The sequence below is a fragment of the Notamacropus eugenii genome, chromosome 1 (assembly GCF_028372415.1).
Source record: "Notamacropus eugenii isolate mMacEug1 chromosome 1, mMacEug1.pri_v2, whole genome shotgun sequence".
NCBI lineage: Eukaryota > Metazoa > Chordata > Mammalia > Diprotodontia > Macropodidae > Notamacropus > Notamacropus eugenii.
The window spans coordinates 429,211,921-429,235,088 of NC_092872.1; positions in this window are offsets into that span (position 1 = coordinate 429,211,921).

The window sequence follows — 23,168 nt, forward strand, 5'->3', positions numbered from 1 at the left end:
TTGTCCCTTCTCAAAAGTGTTTACTTCTAGTTACTCCCTTCTCCCATTTGCCCTCCCTGCTATCATCCCCCCTCACCCCACTTTAAAATATTTAATCTTAATCTGACACTTGTGAAATGTCCATGCTTTGTGTAGGTTTTATAATACACATAAAATATTTGGTGGTAGTACATATATGTAGATATTTTATAAATGAGTAAATAGGTTTATATTAGAAGTTAGTGCTTAAAAAGATAGAGATATATGATCAAAAAATATTTGGAGACCATTGGACTAGATGACCTTTATGATAATGTTCAGCTCTTTATCTATGGGATATGGGTCCACTCTCATATTAGTGGAATATATAGGTAGGCCATTGCATTGGGTGCTATGGGAATTAGACTTACTGTTCTGAAACCACTCATATTAGCAGTATTATCATGTTTATATTCTGGGATACAGATTTATGTCTATGCCATCTCTCTCCCACACCTGCCCCCCACAACCAATTCTGCAGTCTTTCTTCCTCATGTGAAAAAAAGTGGGATTTCAAATTGTTCAGTCAATTAGTTGTAAAAATTAGTTCATTTTCAACTTAGCCTTAGAAGGTAACATAATGGCTTCTAAAGTTGGTATAGTTCCTCACCTCTTGCTTTAAGGAGTTTATTTTATTTGTTTTCTAACTTCTTGGTTTATCGCATAGTCATTAACTTCCCTGAACTCGATTCTCTCTTTTAAAGAACAATTTTGTTCAGTGAGCTTTTGAAAGCTTCTTTTTATTTGACTAATTCTGCTTTTTAAAACCTCCTTCTCCTCATTGGCTTTTCGGACCTCTTTTTCCAATTGAGTTAGCCTCTTTTTAAAGGTATTATTTTCCTCAACATTTTTTTGGTTCTCCTTTAGCAGGCTGTTGACACACTTTTCAAGCTCTTCTATGGCCTGAGTCCATTTCATATTCATTTTGGAGGTACTGGAGGCAGAGGCCTTGACTTCCTCTGACAGTATGCTTTGTTCTTTCTCATCTGAAAGGATGGAAGGAGATACCTGTTCACCAAGAAAGTAACCTTCTATGATCTTATTTTTTTCTCTTTTTTGAGCATTTTCCCAGCCAGTTACTTGACTTCTGAATCCTTTGTCAAGAGGAGGATCCTAGTGCTCCACCTCTCCCCAGTATCCTACTCAAGGCTGAGGTTCAGATCAGCTGCTCAATTCCACCAGAGGCTTTAAACTGAGCTGCCTGGACAATGGATCCAGGCTGCTTCTTCGGGCATTGTAGCTGCCTGCCAGCTGCTGCCACTGCCTAGGGCCAGTGCTAGGGGAACCCCATTCCCCTTTCTCCCAGGGGAAAGCCCTTCCACACTGACCTTTGGAGCTTTCTTTGTGACTTGTGGGTTGAGGGATCTGGGACCCAACCTGCTGGAAATTCTGCTCCTGAAGTCTGTTCAGGTCCTGTTACTCCCAGTGCTGCATGGCCAGGGTTGGGCTCTGCTCTGCTCAGTGTCCTGTGAAATAGACCTTTCCTGTTGGTCTTCCAGGTTACTTTTGGCTGGAAACCTCTTTCACTCTGTTATTCTCTGGCTTCTACTGCTCTAGAATTTGTTGAGAGTCATTTTTTACAGGTATTTTGTGGGCTGTGGGGGAAGTGCTAGAGTATATGTGTCTTTCTACTCCGCCATCTTCAAGGAGTTTATTTTAGACAAAAAATTATGGATTCAATTACGATTACTCCAACCCCCAGTTAGGGAAATTCCTTGCATCTAGGCCAATGGTTCTTAACCTTTTTTGTGTGTCATAGACACCTTTGGCAGTCTGATGATGCCCATGGACTCTTCAAAATAATGGGTTATTGTCTCTATTTGTAACTGAAGGAAATTGAATGCTAAATTTCAGTTTGAGGTTAGTGAACATAAATACTTTTTTCCCCATCCAAGTTCATGGATCCTCTGAAATCCATTCATAGACTCCTGAGGAAGAAATCATGATTTTGACAAAGGTTGAGCTCTCTGCCTAATTTTCTAATAATATATTCATGATTGGCCTTTTTGTGACTGAGACAAAATTCAGATTATTAGAAACATATGGATAAGAAAACAGTAGATTATATTATCATGTCTGTAGATAGACAGGCACCAGGAAGGGACATTGGAAAAGAGTCCAACTTCTTCAGGTCTTCTGCTTTGAGATTCCTATAGAGTCAATGACCCTCCTTGAGTTCTCCCATCTCTGCCATAATTCAGTTCCACCTTCTTTGTTTTTCAGTGGTTGCCTCAGGGCTGCCTGTTCTTGGCTTAGCTCTGTAAGGTAGGCTCCTTCCCTTCTGCTTCCAGTTCTCAGAATCTTTATCTTGGTTATTCTTGATTTATATATCATTTGTCAGTCTGATACACAAATCCCATGGTCAATGACAAAGTCTTTTACACACTAGTTTTGATTGATTATAAAAAAGTGTACAAGCCCTGTTCATGGATGGTTTTGAGAGACTGATAAAATCTGGAAGTGTTCTTACCTAACAAAGGTGATTACTTTTCAGTGGGTGGGATAAATAACCGAGTCTTACTTCATGTCTTTTCATCACTGAGCCCAGAATGCTAAATGCCTATTTATGGGAAGGGCAATCAGACTCAGTCCTTACTATCTCCAGGATAAAATATAAAACCCTCGGACTTTTCAAACCTCCAAAGCCTGGCTTTTTTCTGCTTTTCTAGCCTTCTACTTTGTTCCTTTCCACTTACTGTAAAATCCTGTGACATAGGCTTTATTATTGTTCCTTGCACAAGACATGGTATTTCTCTATTCCAAGAATTTTCACTGACTGTTTCTTATACCTGTTATGCTCTCTCTCTTCACCTCCATCTCCTGGATTCTTTGGCTTTCTTCAAGTCTCAGCTAAAATCCCACCTTCTACTACAAGGTTTTCCTAGTACACCTTAGTTCTAGTGCCTCCCCTTTGAAATTACCTCCAAATTACATATATATATATGTATATATATGTATACGTTAGTCTTTGTATATCTTACACGTTCATAATTATTTGCATATTGTCTCTTCTATTAGACTGTGAGCTTCTTGAGGGCAAGGACTGTTTTACTTTTTTTGTAGGTCTACCTTAGCACAATACCTGGAATATAGTAAGTCATTAATAAATACTTGTTAACTGATTGACTAACTTGATCTACACTCAACTTTGCTGACTAGCTGACAAATTAGAACGTTTATCTTTGGAAGCATCTTAATCTCGCTCAGTTTATCTTCTCTAAAGAAAGGTTCTTTCTAGGGGTACACCCAATATTTTGAGGAATTTTGAGACTCACATCCAAATTGCCAGAGACCCCCAAGATACATCCACAATTCACTTGTAGACTTTTATTACTTGCTTGCTAATTTAGTATTTACTTACTAATCATCTCTCATAATATCAACAGCTTTTAATATAATTTTTATAAACACTGAGTGTTGATTTCCTCTCCCTCCACCCATTTATTTCAGTAATTACCATCCACCAGCGCTAGGAGAACAGCTAATACGCTCTTTTTTTCTTTTCTTTTCTTTTTTTGAGGGTAAGAAGGAAGAAGAGAGAGAATTAACAATTGCTGGCAAAAAACCAGGGCAGTTTTGAAAGTTACCTGTTGAATTTATTATATACTTGAAAAGAAAAGAAAAGCAGTGTCTTCCTAGTAGAGATCCACAATTTCATGCACAATCTTCCTATAGTCTAACACGTATATGGAAATTCTCATTTTGGGAGTGCTTTTCAAGGTCAGAGTTGAAAAAAAATCATTAAAAAATTGCTACCAGCTTTGAGACCTCTTCTCCTTAGGCAAAGCATCTGGCCTTTAGACTACCACAAGGTCTTCCAAGTCATGTAACCAACAAGATAGAAGGCTAGACATTTTCTCCAATCTTTATGATCTTTCAGACCTCTTCAAAAAAAAATTAGAGGGAAAGCAATTATAGCTATTTCCACTTTCGAAGACACCAAGAATCCTGATGAGTAACTACTTGATGAACTAATATCAGATACATCAAATCTTTAATCCATAAAGGGAGCACTCAGATCTTTCCCTACAACCCTCCATGCTTTGGTAGAATGGCACAACCTGACCCACAGACTTGTGCTCTGGGAACTACAGTGATTCTCTTTTTATTGGTATAGTTTCTGACAACAGTTATCCCCCTGGCCCTGCCCTATTTTACCATTCTGAAGAACAACAACTGATTCAATTTTGCCCCTTTTCTCCATCCTGTGACAAGGAAGTAGAGATACGGAAAAGTGGGAAGTTTGTTCTACTTAGGTCAGCAGCATCTTTTCTGCAGTATAGTCATGCTCAGTCAGAGAACTAAGGAACAGAGAGAACTGGGGAAGGGCAACAGTGCGTGAGGCTCCACCAGGTATGAAGGAAAGAGGACTGGCCTGTAGTTGAAGCTGAGTTCTGCTCCCTACAAGTCACTTGGGGAAGAGATTGAAACTCATTGGAAGGGAATTCCCCAGCATAAGAGAAAGGCAAGACAGTTTGAAGTCCAGCCCTCAATGAAACTACCACCAAAGGAGAAGTAAAAATGGGAGTATTAGAGGAATATAGGGGAAAAAAGATTGAAAGCATCAAAAATCTCAGGGGAAAAAAACTCAGTTAAAAACTTTGAACACAATCAAATAAATTAACAGAGACGATACTAAAAACAAAAGAGAATATGGCCTTCAGGTCATCTAAACAAGTCCAACTATCTCTGAATAAATATGGTAAGACGAAGGAAAATATGTCAATGGCTGATGAGACATAGGCCCCTGTAAATTCCCAAGAGAGCATGAAACCTTAGAGAGATGTTCCTGAATGCTTTAAGAGAGAATTAAAAAGGAGCAGTGAGGTGGTGCAGTGGATAGAGAATCAGCCCTTGAGTCAGGAAGACCTGAGTTCAAATCTAGCCTCAAACTGACTGTGTGACTCTGGGCAAGTCACTTAACTCTAATTGCCTCAAAAAAGGAAAAGGAAAGGAAAAGAAAGAGAACTAAGAATTATGAAGATGAAATTTATGACCTGAAAAGCAGAAATAATCAACAGAATAGAAAAACTTGAATCTACAGGGGACAAATCTCATTAAAGAAACATTAGAGAAAACTACTGATTGGAAATATAAATATGCAGAAGTAAAGGACAATTTTGAAGAAGAGTAGCAATGAGTAAAAATATTAAAAGAAAGCATGATCTCCACAGAAATCAAGTAAATCACCCAAACAAAATGCATAGAGGCATTTTAAGAACTACACAAGAAATAAAAAAGCCCTGAACATCATAATACATGAATTATTTCCAGAAAAACTGTCTAGAACTTTTGAAAACAGGAAACAAGGTGCCAATAGAAAGAACTCTCTTGCTGGGGTGGGGTTAGAGGAGGAATAAAATCAAATTGTATACTGGAAACTTCAAGTCATATAGTTGTTAGATTGAACAATTCTAATGACAAATTCTGCAAATGACCAGAAGAAAGACCTTTAAGTCTAAAGGAAAGTGTATTAGAATAACACAAGGGTGAAAGAAAGAAGGGCATCTTGATTTAGTGATAGAATGTCCCATGGGGGAAGCCTTGGGATAGGGACTATCTCCTTATTGCTTTTGTATTCCTAGTGCCCAGGATGATGTCTGGCATATAGATGGCACTTAAAAAGTTTGCTAAATAGAAAGTAGAGGAGACAAGAAAGGTAAAGAGGAGGCTAAAGGGAAACTCAGAGACTACAGGAAAGTCAGCGTGAGATATTGCTTGTACTAATTGACGTGTTGCTTAGTTTTGTTAAACTGCTTTTGTTTTTTCCCTTTCCTTTTTTTTCTTGCTATTTATTCTTTAGGATCATGTAGGAGAGTAGACAGGAAGAATTTATAAAGTTGGTGTAAAAACAAAGGATGTTTTAAGACATTTTAAATGGGGAAAGGGGAAACATAACGAAGAAAAGAAAGAAAAAATGGTAAGAGGAGAGATCAGTAGGTACAAAGAAAGACAAAGGGCAAAGATAAGAAAAGGAGAAATATTGAGACAAAAAAATATGAACAGGACCTAACTTTTTGGTTTTCCCCATTTCAGGGCATCTCTAAAAATTTGTGACAGGATCTATTTTGTCTCATCTCCCACTGGAGATAGAGAGGATAGATATACTGCCCCATGGTTGAAATTTTCCTGTATCCCTGTTCATTACTACCCACTGCCTTACCCAAGATAATTTCCCCACCATTTCCCATAAAGTCTCTCTGGATCCATGCCTTCTCACTCTTCTGATTATCAGATGCCCTCAAGGCCTCTCCTGAGGCATGATACTGTCCATGGAGGCACAACATACTCACAAAGATAGTGTTCTCAGTAAACACCAAAATCCCTGCAGAATATACCAATTATAAGGTTCCCATCTTTCATTACAGAATTTCTCTCTTCCCCCATGGGATGTACAGTACAGATAAGTATACAATATATTTAGCGAAGGAGGAAAGGTGAATTTAATCCTAGCTCTGGAAGTCATCTGTGTGATTTGGGCCTTTTTTTAACCTCTCTGGGCCTTAGTTTACTCATGTGAAAAAATGAAGAAGTTGTATCATATAATCCCTAAGGTCCCTTCTAGCTTTAAAATGATTATCCTATGAAGAATGAGACATTGGTTCTAGGAACAATAGTCATAACCATCAGAGAAGGCTATACCAAGAGGTAGAACTTGAGCTCAGTTTCTAGAAAGAAAAAAATCTGAGGAGTGGACATCCTGCTAAGATGAAGTGCCTGATTGCTCCTTTCCCACATACCTATTCTTGCAGAACCTTGTAGTTTGCACCAGACTGTAAATGATCAAAAAATCCAGTGAGAAAGCATAAGTGACTTCCTCTTCTCTAGAACTGAAAAATAAAAAGTCCAAGGGTAATTAAAAAAGTAAGCCCCTCAACAAAGTGAGGACCAGGACAGCCAGACATGACCTGGATTGCCTATGAACTTCAAGGCTATGTCCTGAAACAGGAAGAGGGAAGGGTTTCCCTCAGAATGCCTCAATGTGGTCAGAAAGGCCCAAGGCAGAGACCTTGGAAGCTGTCTTGGGCAGTGACCAGAATGATATTGAAACTGGCTCAGGGCTTAGAGTTCAATAGTCCAGACCCAGGGACTCTGATATCACTGATGTTGTCCTGAGCCTTCAGAGAGGGCCCTGAATCTCAACAGTGGCCAGGGAGTGCGGGTGGGGACAAAGAGGTGGCTTTAACAATGGAAGTTTGAGATCAGCACAAGAACACAGAGAACCTGGGAAGAGACTAATCAGTGCTGACTACTCCATCCAAGAGTGCAACAAAAGGCAAACCAGCCGGAGGGGGATCCTGAACTTGCTACAAAGGGTCAAATCAGGGACTAAAAATGAAGAGATGAGTAAACTAAAAAACAACAACTAGTATTAAAAAAAAAAAAACAAACTATTGCAAATCTGACTCCATAACCTTGGTTCCCATCTTTGGACATAAACTTGGTGGGACAACGTTACATGGGAAGTCACCTAAGTTTTGAATGTACTTTGCCCAGAGACCAAGGTGTTATAGAAGAGAGTGTCTCTCCAATGTGTTAGGAAAAATATTTGTAAGCTTGTTTTCTTTGTATCTTTGAAGTAAGTATCCCTTGGTAAAAGTTAATTGATGTTAGATCTGTTGGAAATGAGGGTCCTAGTGACTGGAACCAAACAATGGAGAGAACGTAGCCAGTGGGGTCTTGAGAATGTGGCATTAGAAATGAAACATTCCATAAACTACTCAGAATACTCTAGATCGTTGAAAGTCAAGGTGTAAAAGCCAGAATCTGGGACAGAGGGCCACAGTGACTTAGTACAGAAGACAAAGTAGCAAACCTTATCCATGGACCAAACAGAAAATAATAATGCTATGAAATAGCAGGAAGTATTAGAATAAAACCAAAAGATTGAAAAAATAGAAGAAAATGTAGTGTGTCTGATTATATATATATATATATGTATATGCATATGGAGAGAGAGAGAAAGATGTTTATCTTCCTCTATCTCTACGTATCTGTCTATCTCTATCTATCTATACAACTAACCTGGAAAACAGATCTAGGAAAGATAATTCAAGAATCACTGGACTCTTTGAAAACTATGAATTTTTGAAAGCTCAAACAATATATTTTAAGAAATGATAAATAAGTAGCAGCTCTTTTTGTGGTGGCAAAGAATTGAAAGTTGAGGGGATGCCCATCAGTTGGGGAATGGCTGAACAGCCACATTATGCCATGACTAACTTTGATAGACTTATCTCTTCTTAGCAATGCAAGGATCTAAGACAATTTCAAAAGACTCATGACAAAAAAAAAAACCTCTCCACATCCAGAAAAAGAACTGTGGAATTTGAATGCAGATTGAAGCATATTATTTGCTCTCTCTTTGTTTGTTTGTTTCTTCTTTCTCATGGTTTCTTACATTGGTTCTAATTCTTCTTTACATATTACATGCCATCTCAATATAGGGGGAGGGGAGAGATGGGGAGAAAATTGGGAATTCATAATCTTACAGAAGTGAATGTTGAAAACAAAAAATAAAATAAGTTGAGATTTGAAAAAAAAGAAATGATAAATAAAAATTGCCTAGGTCTATTAGAACTAGAAAGCAAAGATAGAATGAATCCAGTGGTCAACTGCTGAAAGGAATCCTGAAAGGAAAAGTTCCCAGATATGTTATAGTCAAAATCTAGAACTCCATAAATAAAAATATAGTATTCAGAAAGAATCAGTACATCTACCAAGAAGCCACAATCATGACCATAAAAACATGGCAGCTTCTACTAAATGAAAACAGATCTTAGAATATTATGTTTCCAAAAGGTATAGATTTACAATAAAAAAAAAATCACCTTACAGAGCTGAATAATCCTACAGGGAAAAAATAGATCTTTAATTGAATAGAGAATTTTCAGTTATCTTTGATCAAGAGACTAAGGCTAAGTAGGAAATTTGAAATAGAAACACAAGAGTCTGGAGAAACCTAGAAAGGTAAATTTATTTGGCAAATTTTAAGGATTTATATGATAATGTTATGCTAACATTCTAATAGGGGAAGATAAAATATGTGTTTTCAAAACCTTAATGAACAGGGTATTGAGGGAGTTAAATAAGAAATCAGAGGTCTTGGGGGCTAGATTGTTTCTATTCTGAGCTTCTGAAGCAGGGAAAGAGATGGAAGCAACATATTGGTATAGTAAGGAGGAAGAAGAGGATGGATATTTCTCATATTTGGGGTGTGTGTGTAGAATATATAAATATGGAGGAAGGGGGGGGTAAGCAGGAGTGGACATCAGATGAACGTCAATCTTACCTGAAATGTACAAAGGAGGGTTGTACACATATATATGCACACAAACAGTGTGATGTAAAAAGACACCAAATTTCAAAGAGAAACTATCAAGGATGGGGAGGAAGTATTTTGAGACGAAAACTAATACAAGAGAGGGCATAGTCACAATCAAAGCAAGCGTCTTGATCTAGAAAAAAGGTTAAAGTGAGGACAGGGGAATGTAATACAAAGATCTTTCCCAATCATTAATGGGCCCCAGATTAGGGGAGGTAGGAAGGCTCATACCTTTTGTTAATTTCTAATGAGGCACTGGATCATGATACTCTCTGGTTCTGAAAAGTGTATATATACTCTGAGGAGAGATTTTACTTTGGGCGCCAACTCTTTGGAAGAAGGTTTGTGTGCCAGATGAGACTCTGGGTAGCCAATAAGGAATCTTACTTCTCCATCCCTTGCTTTGAAAACCCAGATATTGGTGCTTCTCTCTCTGGTAACTATGTATGTCTGTAATGGTCAGACAGTTGGATCTGTGTGTTGATCTATGATGTATGTATTACTTATGGTCAGACAGTTGGAAGCCCTGTCTGTTGGTCTTTATTTCTCTTCTTATATTTTCTCTGTTGGTATATGTGATTAAATAAAATTGTTGACACCTCAAAAGTTGCTTTCCTTTTAGAAAAGCACATCTAAGAACCTGTGCCAGCAGGCCATCCTGGATGTGTCAGGGTGCTTGCTGCTACAGAGAAGCAAAAATAAGAGAATTAGAAGCTAAGTTAATGCCTTATATTACCTCTTAGACAATTAGGGAATACCTGGACAAATTTTGGCATGTGAATAGAATATTATTTCATCCCAAGAAATGATGAAAGAAACAAAAAAAATTTTCAGAGAATCATGGATAAAATGAATTGAAGAAGAATGAAGGGTACTGAACCATGGAAATAATTTGTGTACAGACTGTAACATTGTAAAGAAAAAGTTTGATCAACTTAATAATTCTGATCAAAGCACTGATTAGAAGACTTATGATGAAGCATGTTAAAGAAGTAATGGACATCAGATGCAAGAGGAGACCTATACTTTTGGTCATGACCACAGAATAGATTCATTTTGCTTTATTGTGCTTGTTTATTTAAAGATGCTATTCCTTACACTTTTTCTCTGTTAATTGAGAATTCTTTGTGGGGGTAGGAAAAAAGATATATTTTTAAAGAAGTCATTAAAACATTTATTAAAATGAGAGAAGAGAACAGAATAAAGTTCAGAAGGAAGCATAGACCACAATTTTGAAACTAACGAAAGGACTCTATTAGATACTTTACAAAAAGCAAGTGATGCCAAATGGAGATTTAGATTTCTTAAAGAATCTACTTTTTATGTTCTGCTATGTATATGGAAATACTTTTTTGGAAAATGCTAAAAAAATCTTCAATAAGAAAGGTGTTCATTCCTAGTATGGAGAGGGTGGCTTGTAATCATGTACGGATGCAAGGAATGGCATGTGGAGTTGGAAAACTCCAAGTAGCTGAGTTTGGTTGGCATAGAGAGTGCAGAAAGATTTAAAAGCATAAAGGAAAAAATGTGAATAAGACAGGAATGAGAGATTCTTTGAAACTCAAGGAATAGCCACACTACTAAAGTGGAAAAGAAAAACTAGGTGCAAATCTGAAGACTGTAAAATAATACTCAAATTAGCCCCACCCCTTTTGTTGGTGTTGTAGAAGAAAAATTAGTTCCCTAACCGTGCAAGCATTAATTTGATTGGCTAAATGTCACAATTAAGCATTAAAATCTTTTAGTTCTAATACTGTGATGAAAATTAACATAACTTTATAGGTCATCTAGTCTGACTGTAAAGTTAAAAGAAGTATTAGACTAGACAAATGAAACGATTGTCCTTAGGAGTTGATGTTAGCAGGTCTCCCACTCACTACATTGTCTTTAATGGCTACCAAGTTTGCACAGCACTCTGTTACTATTAAAACAAAACAAAACAAAAAACCCTAAAACAAGCAACAACTGAAGACTAGAGAACTTCTACTGAGAATATAAATTCCTTGAGGGGAAGTCTGATTTTGTTCACTTCAACAAGCTATTATGAGTATTAAAAATTTTCAAATAAACTACAAAGGACCTGTGAAGGAAGATATTATCTACCACCAGAGAAAGAACAAATAGTCATGTGTATAGTGTGCTTATATATCTATATGTTATATTCATATCTACCTATCTATCTGTCTATCTATCTATCTATCTATCTATCTATCTATCTATCTATCTATCTCTAAAATCAAATGGTGCTCCTCTAGAGCAAGGTGAAGAGGGAGGGAGGAAGACAGTTCAGAACTTAAAATGCAACAACATAAAAAATAAAGTTAAATTAAAAAAATAAGCAAACAATTGTGTGAATTGCATGACAGATACTGTGTGCTAGGTGCAGGGGACACAAAAACAAGAATGAAATGGTGTGGCCTTCAAGGGGCTTTTTTTTTTTTTTTAATGTAGAGTTCTAATAAGACAAACAAAATTGCATGTGATCTTCATTTTTGGTCTTTGCCTTTGAATCCCTAGTACCCAGCAGAGTGATTTCAATTATGAAGGGAACTATGAATGATGCCCTCTCCCAATGCAAATTTCAGCGTATCAAAAACAGCCCCAAATGTTCATTTGCAGGACTGAGCTACCAACCCTCCAGCATGTATTTAAGATGTTTATTACTATATCTTTGCACAGAAATAGGTAGCCTACTAATTTACTATAGCTAATGCAGGTTTTGAAGTCTAATTTCACAACTTTTTTTCCCCCTTGAACTTGAACTAGCTTATCTTGAGCATGATAGAATCATAGTTAAAGTTAGAAGTGACCTTAGAAGTCATCTGGTCCAGTCCCTTCATTTCACTGATGAGTCCGGGAAAAGTTTAAATGACTTATTGAAGATCACACAGGCAGTAAATGACAGCTGGGATTTGGTTCCAGGTTCTTTGACTCCAAATCCAACGTGTTTTTTTGATTACACCAAGTGCTGTTTTGTATTGTTAGGAGTTAGGTATCTAATTTGGAAGTAATTGGTTCTGAAACATTACCTCCATAAAACAAAAATGAAGGGCATTAGCATCTCCACCAGATGACACTTCGTGCAATGATTCCATTTGGATACTACATCTCAATGTATGATGCTGTGTGACTTTATTGACATCAAAGACTCTTTTGTGCTGAGGTTCTGTAAAAACATATGTATTCAATTGTTTTAGTTAGAAAAACAAAGAGAGTTGAAGCCAGATCATGGAAGGCCTTAAATCCCAGGCTAAGGAGTATGTGGTATGTGAATGGAATATCATTGCACCATAGGCAACATGCCTTTTCTCCCACTTTTTATCTGTTAATTGAGGATTCTTTGTAGGGGGTGAGGAGAAAGGTAATTTTTTAAAAAAGCCATTGCAACATTTACTAAAATGAGAGAACAGAAGAAAGTTCAGATGGTAGCATAGACCAACAGGGCAGTTTTGAAAGTAACAAGTAGAATTTATTTTACATGCTTTTTAAAAAGCAAGTGATGTGAAATGGAGATTTAGGTTTCTTAAATAATCCACTTTTGTGCTCTTCTATGTTTTCTAGTTTTTGAAAAACACTAAAAAATCTGAGATAAAGCATTCATTCCAACTATGAGGGGAAGGCTTATAACTATGTACAGGTGCAAGAGATGATATGGGGGTTTGCAGGAACAAGATGGAGATGAGTGTGACTGGTATATAGAATATTTTATCCTAGAGACAGCAGAGAGTTAATGAAGACTTTTGAGTAAGTTCCAATAGATCTGTGCTTTGGAAAGATTGTTGTGGCAGCTATGTGGAAGACGGGTCAAAGGAGGGAGAAATGATAGCTCATTTAGTTGTTTTTCAGTCTTGTTTGAGTCTTCAGGACCCTGTTTAGGGTTTTCTTGGCAAAGACACTGGAGTGGTTTGCCATTTCCTTCTCCAGATTATTTTACAGATGAGGAAACTGAGGCACACAGGGGTAAGTTACTTGCCCAGGGTCATACAGCTAGTAAGTGTCTGAGGCTGGATTTGAACTTAGTTCTTCCTGACTTCAGCCCTGGCACTTTATCCACTGTGCCACTTGTTCACAATCAATGTTCTATATTAAGGGTTGGTGCCTGTGTGAATGGAGATGAGATTATGCTATGATAGAAACCATGAAGAGAAGCTATATTTGGCTGTATTTGGCAACTAATTGCATTAATAAGTGGGACAGAGAGATAGTGAGGGAGAGGAAAAAGTCAAAGATGACTGTTTTGAACCCAGGGTTATGAGGAGGATTTCAATGTCCTTAATAGATATATGGCAGCTTTCCTACCCCTACTTTTCCTTTATTCTTCTTTCTCTTTCTTCTCTTTTTTCTCTCTCTATCCTCTTTCCTTCTCTTGTTCCCTCTTCCTGTTCTCTGCTCATTCTTTCCCTTTCCTTTCTCACTCTTGATTCTCATAATCTTTCTTTCCCCAATCCAATTCCCTACCTTCCTTTTTCTTTTCCCCTCTTCCCTTTCTCCCCCAAAGTTGCTGATCACAGATGCTGGAGTGAAACTCATTTGATTCTCCATTTTCCCCTTTGTTCAAGGCAGGTGAAAAAAAAAGAAAAGGACAGCTCTCCAAGGGCTGCAACTCGGTGTTTATGATTCTTTTACAAAGCATTTCCTTCAAATAAACTATTTTAAAAAATGTTACCTTCATTTTTGAGTATATCTACCCCCTCTCCTTTACCCAGTCAGTCAGCCTTTATAACAAATAATTTAAAAAAAGAAATAGAAAAAAAGCAATTCAGCAAAACTGATCAACACACCAACTTATCAAAACCAATTAATACATCGAGGAAGGGAGGGAAGTGTCATAAGAGGCTTCTTATTGAGGGGAAAGTGATCTTTTGGTTTGAAAGTGGAAACTGACTGTCTTGTCATGGCTAGCTAAAAGATTATGAAAAGGAGCAGAGGAAGACTGGGAAGGACTAAATATCTGGTGATAATAAAGGGAGGACCGAGTAGAAATGGTGGAAAAAAATCCTGGATCTAAAAATCCGAGGAACCAGCTAATTCAACCCTCTTTTTGGTATAGGTACATGAAAGCAGTGACTTAGCTAAAGTTATACAGGCAGTGCAGAACAAGGGAAGGGAATAAATATTTATTAAGCACCTGCTATGTTCCTGGCCATGCTAAGTACTTCACAAATATTATCATACTTACCATCATTTGAACTCAGGACTTCTCATTTGAGAGCTAGTGCTCATTTCCAAGGTACCATGCTCAGAGCACCTGAGTTTAAATCTTGACTCTTCTACTTAACTATCTTTGTGACTTTAAGTAAGCTATTTAATGTCTCTGGGTTTCATTTTCTCATCTATAAAATTGGGTGTTGGACTTGATCACTAAAGTGGTTTCTAACTACAGCCTCTATCCCTCCATTCATTTGTAAAATACAGATAACTGTAAAAAAGGGTTAATAAAGGCAAGCACTTTTTTGTAATCCTTTAAAGCATTGTTGGAAGGGGAGTTAGCTTTACTATAGTGAAGGATTCCTATTCTTTTCGTTTCTCAGTAGCTACCAAAATGAGAGCAAGTGGGTTTCTTGGAGCAGGATATCAGCACACTGTTCTCTGATTGAATGCCCTGAAAATTGGGGGTTGCTGGGGAATAAATTAGGAGATGTTTGGATTTGGGGTTTCATTTGCAGAGCATTACTGAAAAACAGTGCTGATCCCTAGGGACATTTATGGGCCTTCAAGTCTCTGAGATGAGACTAATTTGCTAATTACCAAGCAGTGAATGCATTCCATCTCATAGACAGTAAGGCATCATTTCTAAGGCCCATTTGGATCCCCAGGGAGCTAGAATGTGAAAGCTTGCAGGGAATCAATTGTGGGACTAGACTGAGGAACAGATGGACTTGGCTGCTGGCTAGACAGCTCTTTTCCAGGGAACAAACCAGCTTACCCATGGGAAAAGTAAAGCATACATGAGTTCCCAGTTATGTGATATGTTGTTGCTCAGCTGGCATAAAGCTGAACTGTGATTTCTTTTCTTTCCCTTCCCTCTGCCCTTCATCTTGAAGGAGCCATTTTGTCCTGGTGGGGTACCTCCAGCTAGAGACTGAACATAGTTTTGTTTTTACACTGAAAACAGGGAAATAGAGGTGGGTGTCTCAGCTTCTGTCCCTATTCAGGGATTCAGTTTAGAAACTCCAGCACTGATGGACTCACCACCCTGAAATCTACTACACCATACTCTGCTCTGATCAGTCCACATCTAGTATATGTGCTCAGTTCTGGGTTTTACACTTTGGAAGATCATTGGTAAAGTGAAGAGTATCCAGACAAGCATAATTAAGATGGACAAGGATCTTGACTTCATATCATTTGAAGATGACTTGAGATGTATGTATGTAGTCCAGGTGTGAGGCAATGAGGGTCTGCACTAGAGTGATGGCAGTGTCAGAGGAGAGAAAGGGGCTTATTAGAGAGATATTACAAATGTGAAGCTGACAGCCCTGGGTAACAGATTGGATATGAAAGGGCTGAGAGATAATGAGGAGTTGAGGATGATGTCCTTATCACAAGTTTGGGGGTGCTGTTACCTTCCACGGTAATAAGAAAGGTATAAGAAGGGGAGGATTCAGGGGGAAACATTATGAGTTCTATTTTGTCTGTGCTGAGTTTAAGATTTCAGCTTGAGATATCTGAAAGGCAGTTGGAGATGTGAAATTGGAGGTCAGCAGAGAGGTTGGAGCAAGACAGATAGATTTGAGAATGAACAGTCTAGAGATGGTAATTAAATCCATGGGAGTTGATAAGATCACTAAGTGAAGTAGTATAGAGAGAGAAGAAAAGAGGGCCCTGGACAGATCCCTTAGGGATCCCTACCATTAGAAGGCATGATATGAAAGAGAACCTAGCAAAGAAGACAGAGAAGGAGAAGTCAGGAGAAGAATCAAGAGAGTAGTATCCTGAAAACCAATAGAGAAGAGATTACCAAGAGAAGAGGTTGGTCAACAGCGTTAAACACTTCAGAATTCAAGGAGAATCAGGATTGTGGAAAGGCTATTGGATTTAGCAATTAGAAGATCCATTGGTGACTTTGGAGAGACCAGTTTCAGTGGAATGATGAGGTCAGAAACTGGATTAAGGGGTTTAGAAGATGGTGAGAAGAGAGTTAAGGCACTCTTATGGATGACTTTTTCAAGGAGTTTATCCAAAAGGCCAAAAGAGATATAGAATGATAGTTCACAGGGTTAAAAAGATTAACTGAGAATTTTTTGAGCTAGGGAGACACAGACACATAGGCAATAGGAAAGGAGTCAGTAGACAGGGAAAAATTGAAAGTAAGTGATAGAGTGCGGATGACAAATGGGGCAATTTGTTGGAGTAGGAATAAAATGAGATAACTTGTGCAGGTAGAGGGATTAACTTTGATAAGGAGCAAGGTCTCTTCATGTGAAACAGAGGTAAAGGAGGAGATAGTGGCAGAGAGCACATAAGTGATAGGAGATGAGGGAGAGAGGAGAAATGGGAGCTCACGTTGAATGACCTCAATTTTTTTTTTTTTGTATTTTTAGTTGAAAGGGTGGACAGAGAAGGAGCTATGAGAGGTTTGAAAAGAGATGAAAAATTTGAAAAGTCATTGTGGAGAGTGAGATAGTAATTTCATGACGTAGGTGTAGTAGGATTGCCTAGCAGCAGTGAGAGCTGCTAGTAGTTGAGGTTGTATAACATAAACTGATAGTTCGCCCATTCAGAACGGTTGAATGATTTTCTCTGCCTTCATTCAGCAGCATGTGTGTGAGAGTGAAGGCAGTAGATGATGGGAGTTTCTGAAGCTAAGGTTTGGCAGGGAGCAATGGGTAATAATATGATAAAAAGGATAGAGACTCAAGAGAAAAAAAAGTGTAGAGTTGTAATGGTTCATTAAGTTATCAAGATGGATAAAAGAAGAGAGAGTGGCTAGTAAAGGGGATGGCCTGGGAGAGAACTAAGAAGCAGAGGCATTGGAGGTCATGGTGTGAACAAAATGTAGGGTTTGGTAAAGGAAGGCAGAGAAAGAGGTGAAAAGCCAATAGATTATTGTCAGATAAGGTAATTTCAGAATCCTTGAACATGGAGGTGGTGCATTTGCAAGTGATAGCAAGATCAAGGAAATGATAATCTCTGTGTGTGGCTGAGGTGAGGTAGGGGAGCAAGTAATTGGAATTAAGTTGAGAAACTGAATAGTTAGGGTGTTTGAAGGAAAGTCAGTGTGTATGTTGAAGTCCCCAAGTATGAGGGCAGAAATTGGGGAGGAGAGAAAAATTGTAACTAAATACTAAATACATTGAGGAAGTAAAAGAAGTGACCTGGAGGTCTTTAGATAAAAGCTACCAGGATTTCAATTGTGTGGGAGATTTGAGTTGCATGAATTTCAAAGTAGGAGAGATTACTGAGTGATGGAAATAAGGGGAGAACCTAGAAATTGCAATGGGGAATGGGGAGGATTTTAATTCTCCTCTCTCAACTGGTGATCTGAGGGGAATGAGCAAAGGTGCAGCCAGGGCTAAAAGAGGTGGCCTGGGAGAGTGTATCATTGGAGGAAGCCAGGTTTCAATAATAGCTAGAAGATGAAGGGAGTGGAAGAGGTTTGTTGCCTACGGAACAGGGCACAGTGGAAGTGGAAACTGGTGTTTAGTTGAACTTTGGGGTATGAAGGTTGAGATGTGTGAGACTAAGGAATCAGGTAGTGAGGAAATGGATAACAGGGTTTTGATGATGACCTATAGACATTCAGAATCACTGGGATGTGTAAGGAGCAAGCAAGTGTATAAGTTCTCCTTCCTTTTCTCCTATAGCTGCTCACTGCCCTTATTTTAAGGTAAAATGGTACTGTGCATGGAAGGAGCAAGAGTCATTGAGTCTGGGAGAACTGGTGCCAGTCCCAGCATTGACTTTGTCATTTACTAACTAAAAGATTGATCAAACCACTATCCTACTCTAAGCCTCAGTTTCCTCATTTATAAAGTGGGAAAAATAATACACTACTTATACCACATTTTGTTGTGGTAAAAGCATTTTGTAATTTGGAAAGCAACCAATTAGCATTTATTAAGGGCTTACTCATTGTTGGGCACAATATTAAACAGAGAATGCAAAAAAGGCAAAAGCAATTCCTTTCTTCAAAGAACTTACATTCTAATAGAGGAGACAACTTGATATAAACAGATACATGCAAGATATAGAGTAGATGGAAAGAAACTGAATAGATTTCTACAGGGTAGATGGAAGGAAGGTTACATTAGAAAGGAAGGGGTAGGGATGAATGTTTGGAAAAACATCCTACTTTTTGGGGGAAGATCACCTTTGAGATGAATCTTAAAAAAAGCCAGAGAAACCAGGAGGTGGAGGTGAGAATGGACAACATCTCAGGCATGGGGAACAGTCAGATCAAAGGTATGGAGATGAAATATGACATAGCAGGTGGACCAGAGTGGCTGAACCATAGAGTGTATGGAGAAGAGTAAAGTATAAGATGATTGAAAAGGTGGGAAGAGAGGACTTCATATGTTTTATCCTGGAAATAATAGGGAGCCACTGGAGTTTATTGAGTGAAGGTGAGAGTACAGGTCATGTGGAAGATATTTCAGAGTAGGGACAGGCTTATGGCAGAGATACCAATTACTAGGCTATGATAGTAATAATTCAGATACTATAGATAAGAGAGTGATAGTGATTATCCTCACCCTCCTGGTCACCCAAGTTTGGTTAGTTACAGCCTAAGCTTCCTAGCTATGGGAAGAACTCTTACCCTGCTCAGCTATCATCTGCCCTCATCCAGGTACCATTTCCCTTCCTGACTGATCTCACACTTGCCTTATCTGCTTCTATCTACTTCCTTGGGATGGACTCTAAGATTATTCTGAACCTTATGAGAGTATTTCGAGGAGATCCCTCTGTGGGGATGGTGAAAGGGACTATTTTGTTATTTAGTCATTTCCATTGAGTCTGACTCTTAGTGACCCATTTAGGGTGTTCTTGGCAAAGATACTGGAGGAGCTTGCCATTTCCTTCTCCAGCACATTTTAAAGATGAGAAAAGTGAGGCAAACAGGGTTAAATGACTTGCCCAGGGTCACACAGTTAGCAAGTATCTGAGGCCAAATTTGAACTCAGGAAGATCCAGGCCCAGCACTCTATCCGCTGTGCCACCTACCTGCAGGACATCTTTGGTTAGTAGGATTCAGTAGGGTCTGCCACTTAGTTATACAATGCCTTAGATTAGGGATTCTTAACTTCTTTTGTGTCATGGACCTCTGGTAGTCTGTGGAAAGCTACGAGACCTTTCTCTGAGTAATGTTCTTAAAATGTATAAAATAAAATGCGTAGGATTACAAAGGAAACAATTAAAGACAGTTATCAAAATATTAAAGGACAAACAAATATCTGGATCCTGGATTAAAAATTCTGGCCTTACAGGGGTAAATATTGCTTTCCCCAGTTTATTCTGTAAGTTCCTGAGGACAGAGATTTTTTTTCCCCTCTCAATTAACAAACATTTATTTTCTCTTCCTCCCCTATATCCATTGAAAAAAGGAAAAGGAAAATCAAAATGGTCATGACAAATCTGTGCAATTAAGCAAAACAAATCCTCCATATGGTCCCTGCCCCCAGATGTGTCTCATTCTGTTTCTTGAATCCATTGCTGTTCAATCAGGAGCAGAGGAGTATTTTTAACCATCAGTGCTCTGGAACCATGGTTGGTCTTTGCACTGATCAAATCTTAAGTCTTTCAAAGTTGTTCCTTTTTACAATGTGTTTTTGTTGTTGTTCCAGGGCTGAGATTCTTAGAGGCTCATACAACAGAGACTGTCAGAACTGGAAGGGACCCTAGAACATTAGCGCTTTGAAGTTCCATGTTTTTGTAGCTAAGGAGAAATCAGCTGTTTCTTTGGCTCCCACAGTACAATAAACATCTTATCACATATTGTATCAGCTATCTATCCCTCCTGGCTTTGTTAGGGATAGAGACTAGACCTTTGATTTAGGGAACTTCCAGGTGAGGAAACACCTTCCATTAAATGCAAATGGGCACCTTCTCTGCAACTAACAAGGTCACACAATCAGCAGGAGTTAGAGATAGTTGAACTTAGATCTTCCTGGTTTTAAGGCTGTCTCTCAATTGAGTTCACCATGCTGCCTACTCCCTAGATTTCTGTCTTCTGTAAATTTGATAAACATACCATTTATGCATTTATACCATTTATGTAAATAGACACTAGATGGCATAATGGATAGGGTGGATAGCTTTAGAGTTAGAAAGAACTGAGTATGAATCCAGCTTCGGATCTTTAGGTCTCCTAACCTTTCTCACCTTCAATTTCCTCACCTATAAAATGCTGACAATAATTTGTTATTGTTCAGTCATTGTGGCCCCCGTCCAAAATTTGGGATATTCTTGGCAAAGATATTGGAGCGTTTTGCCATTTCCTTCCCCAGACCATTTTACTGAAGAGAAAACTGAGACATACAGTATCAAGTGACTTGCCCAGTGTCACATGGCTAGTAAGTTTCTGAGGTCAGATTTGAATTCAGGAAGATAAGTCTTCCTGACTCCAGACCCTGTCCTCTATCCACTGTGCCACCTAACTGCCCATGGGGACAATAAGATCATTCTGATGTCATGATCCTGTTGGAGAACAGAGGAGAAACAGCAGCAGACAATATCATCTACACAATGTGTTTTAGGGTAGAGGCACTAGCTGTTTGGAATCAGAGAAGGTCTTATGTTAGAGGCAGCTTTTGACAACTGGTTTGGCTTTTCTAGGTGGAGAGAGGAAAAAACCCGAGTTGTTGATCCTCCTGTTTCTCTAGCCGTTTCCTTCCCCCACTCCTAACCTCAGGCAGTGGTATCCTTTTAAAAGGGATAATAAGTATAAAGACTAAAGCCATAATCAGGCACTAAGGGCTTTGACTCAGGGTGTCAACATTACAACAGATTTCAAAAAATTAAAATAATCGTGCAATTAAAAATTTTGCTACATTTACATGCTGACAGCACATTACTTTAGCAGCTGAGCTTACCACCTAATTACCAAGAATAATTAGTTAATATGGTAAGCTACCAGATGGTTCCCATTGTTAATAATCTATCTAAGGCTATCTTAGTGAATAATTTTTCCTTATGCTCAACTGAATTTATTCTAATTCATTGAATTATTTTCAAAGTGAATTTGAGGTCTCTTTTTGTGCTGGTTGCCCAAGGGGCCAAAATCTGTCTTCCCCATTAGAATGTATGCTCATTGTTAGTAGGGATTGTTTTTTTTTTTTTTTTAACTTGTATTCCTACTGTCTAGCACAGATAATTTATGTCAGAGGTTCTATTCTCACATGAACTCCCTGGGTACACTTAAGGACTCCTCACAACTTTACCTTGTTGTCCCCACTCAGGTGATTTCAGAATTTTAGTTCTATGACATCCCTCTAAGGGGAGGCACCAGCTCCTCCCTACAAGAACATAGATTCACAAGGTTCAAAGCACAGTTCAATTTACAAATTAATGAAAATAGGAGTATCCTCTGAGTCCTCAATAGTTAACAATTTCCACTAGTGAGTAAACCCTGCAGCTATGAGAACAGGAAAACTCATTCCTCCTTGTCATTATTTTCCATGGCTTATCTGCACAATGTTACATGGTCTCTGAAACTTTCTCCTCCTGCTGTGCCTCATTCTTAGCAGTAATATTCAGTTGCATGTTTCTGTTGCTGATATCATTCTCCATAGATCTATTTAGTTCCCAGGAGGTGGCATTCATTTTCTTACTGTTCCTGTTTTTCTTATGCAGCCCAAACTCTTGCAGCTTTCCTCAGCTCCCAGAAGATAGTAGCTCTGTTTAAAAGCTGAATCACTCTCTTTCATAGCCTGATACTTATTGCAGTTCTTCTCAGCTCAAAGAAGGTAGCTGACTAGCCCTTTATGATTTTCATTAGCTTTCAGCAGAAGACGCTTCTTCCTTTTCAAGAAATAAGTTTCATCACCTTCACAGCTCCTGGACACCTAGAGAGACTTTATCCTTACATCTTACCAGCAAGTCCCCAAAGGCCCATGGGGACTCATCATTTGTCTCCTTTCCTCCTCTTTCTCATAATAATAACAGCTAGCATTTATACATCACTTTAAGGTTTGTGAATCACTTTGCAAGCATTATCTCATTTTATATTTACAGCAACCCTGGAAGGTACGTGCTGGTATTATTCCAATTTTGCAGATGAGGAGACTGAGGCAGTAGAGGTGAATGATTTGCTCAGTCTCACACAGTCAGTAAGGGTCGTAAGCAGGATTTGAAATCAGGTCTTCCTAACTCCTGGTCAAGTGCTCTGTCCATTGAACCATTTATCTGCTCCACACAGTACATCTTAGGCTTACATCAGCACTTCTTGCTGGGTCTAGAGGTTCCAGGGGAAACCCACCCCCAGCTTTCTGTAATTATCTTAAACCTTCTCTGAGACAGCTGGGCAACATTATTTACATTACTCAGCATTGCTTCCGGAAACCCTAAAAAGGGTCTGTAGTGATGACACTGGGTACTTCCATGTTGGGGAAGGTCAATTCAACAAGCATTTAGGTGTTTACTAAGCATCAGGCACTGAAGATACAAAGAAAAGCAGAAACAGCCCCTGCACTCAAGGAGGTCACAATCTAATAGATGAGAGAGAATAATTGTCCTCGTTGCATACGGAATGTTTTAATTTTGCAGCTGTTATCCCCAGTGCTTAGTACACTGCTAGATAACCAGTAAATGTTGAAAACATTTGTTGAAAAATGCTTGCTGTTAAATGAATGATCAGTTTTAACTAGACCTGCATAGAGATATCACA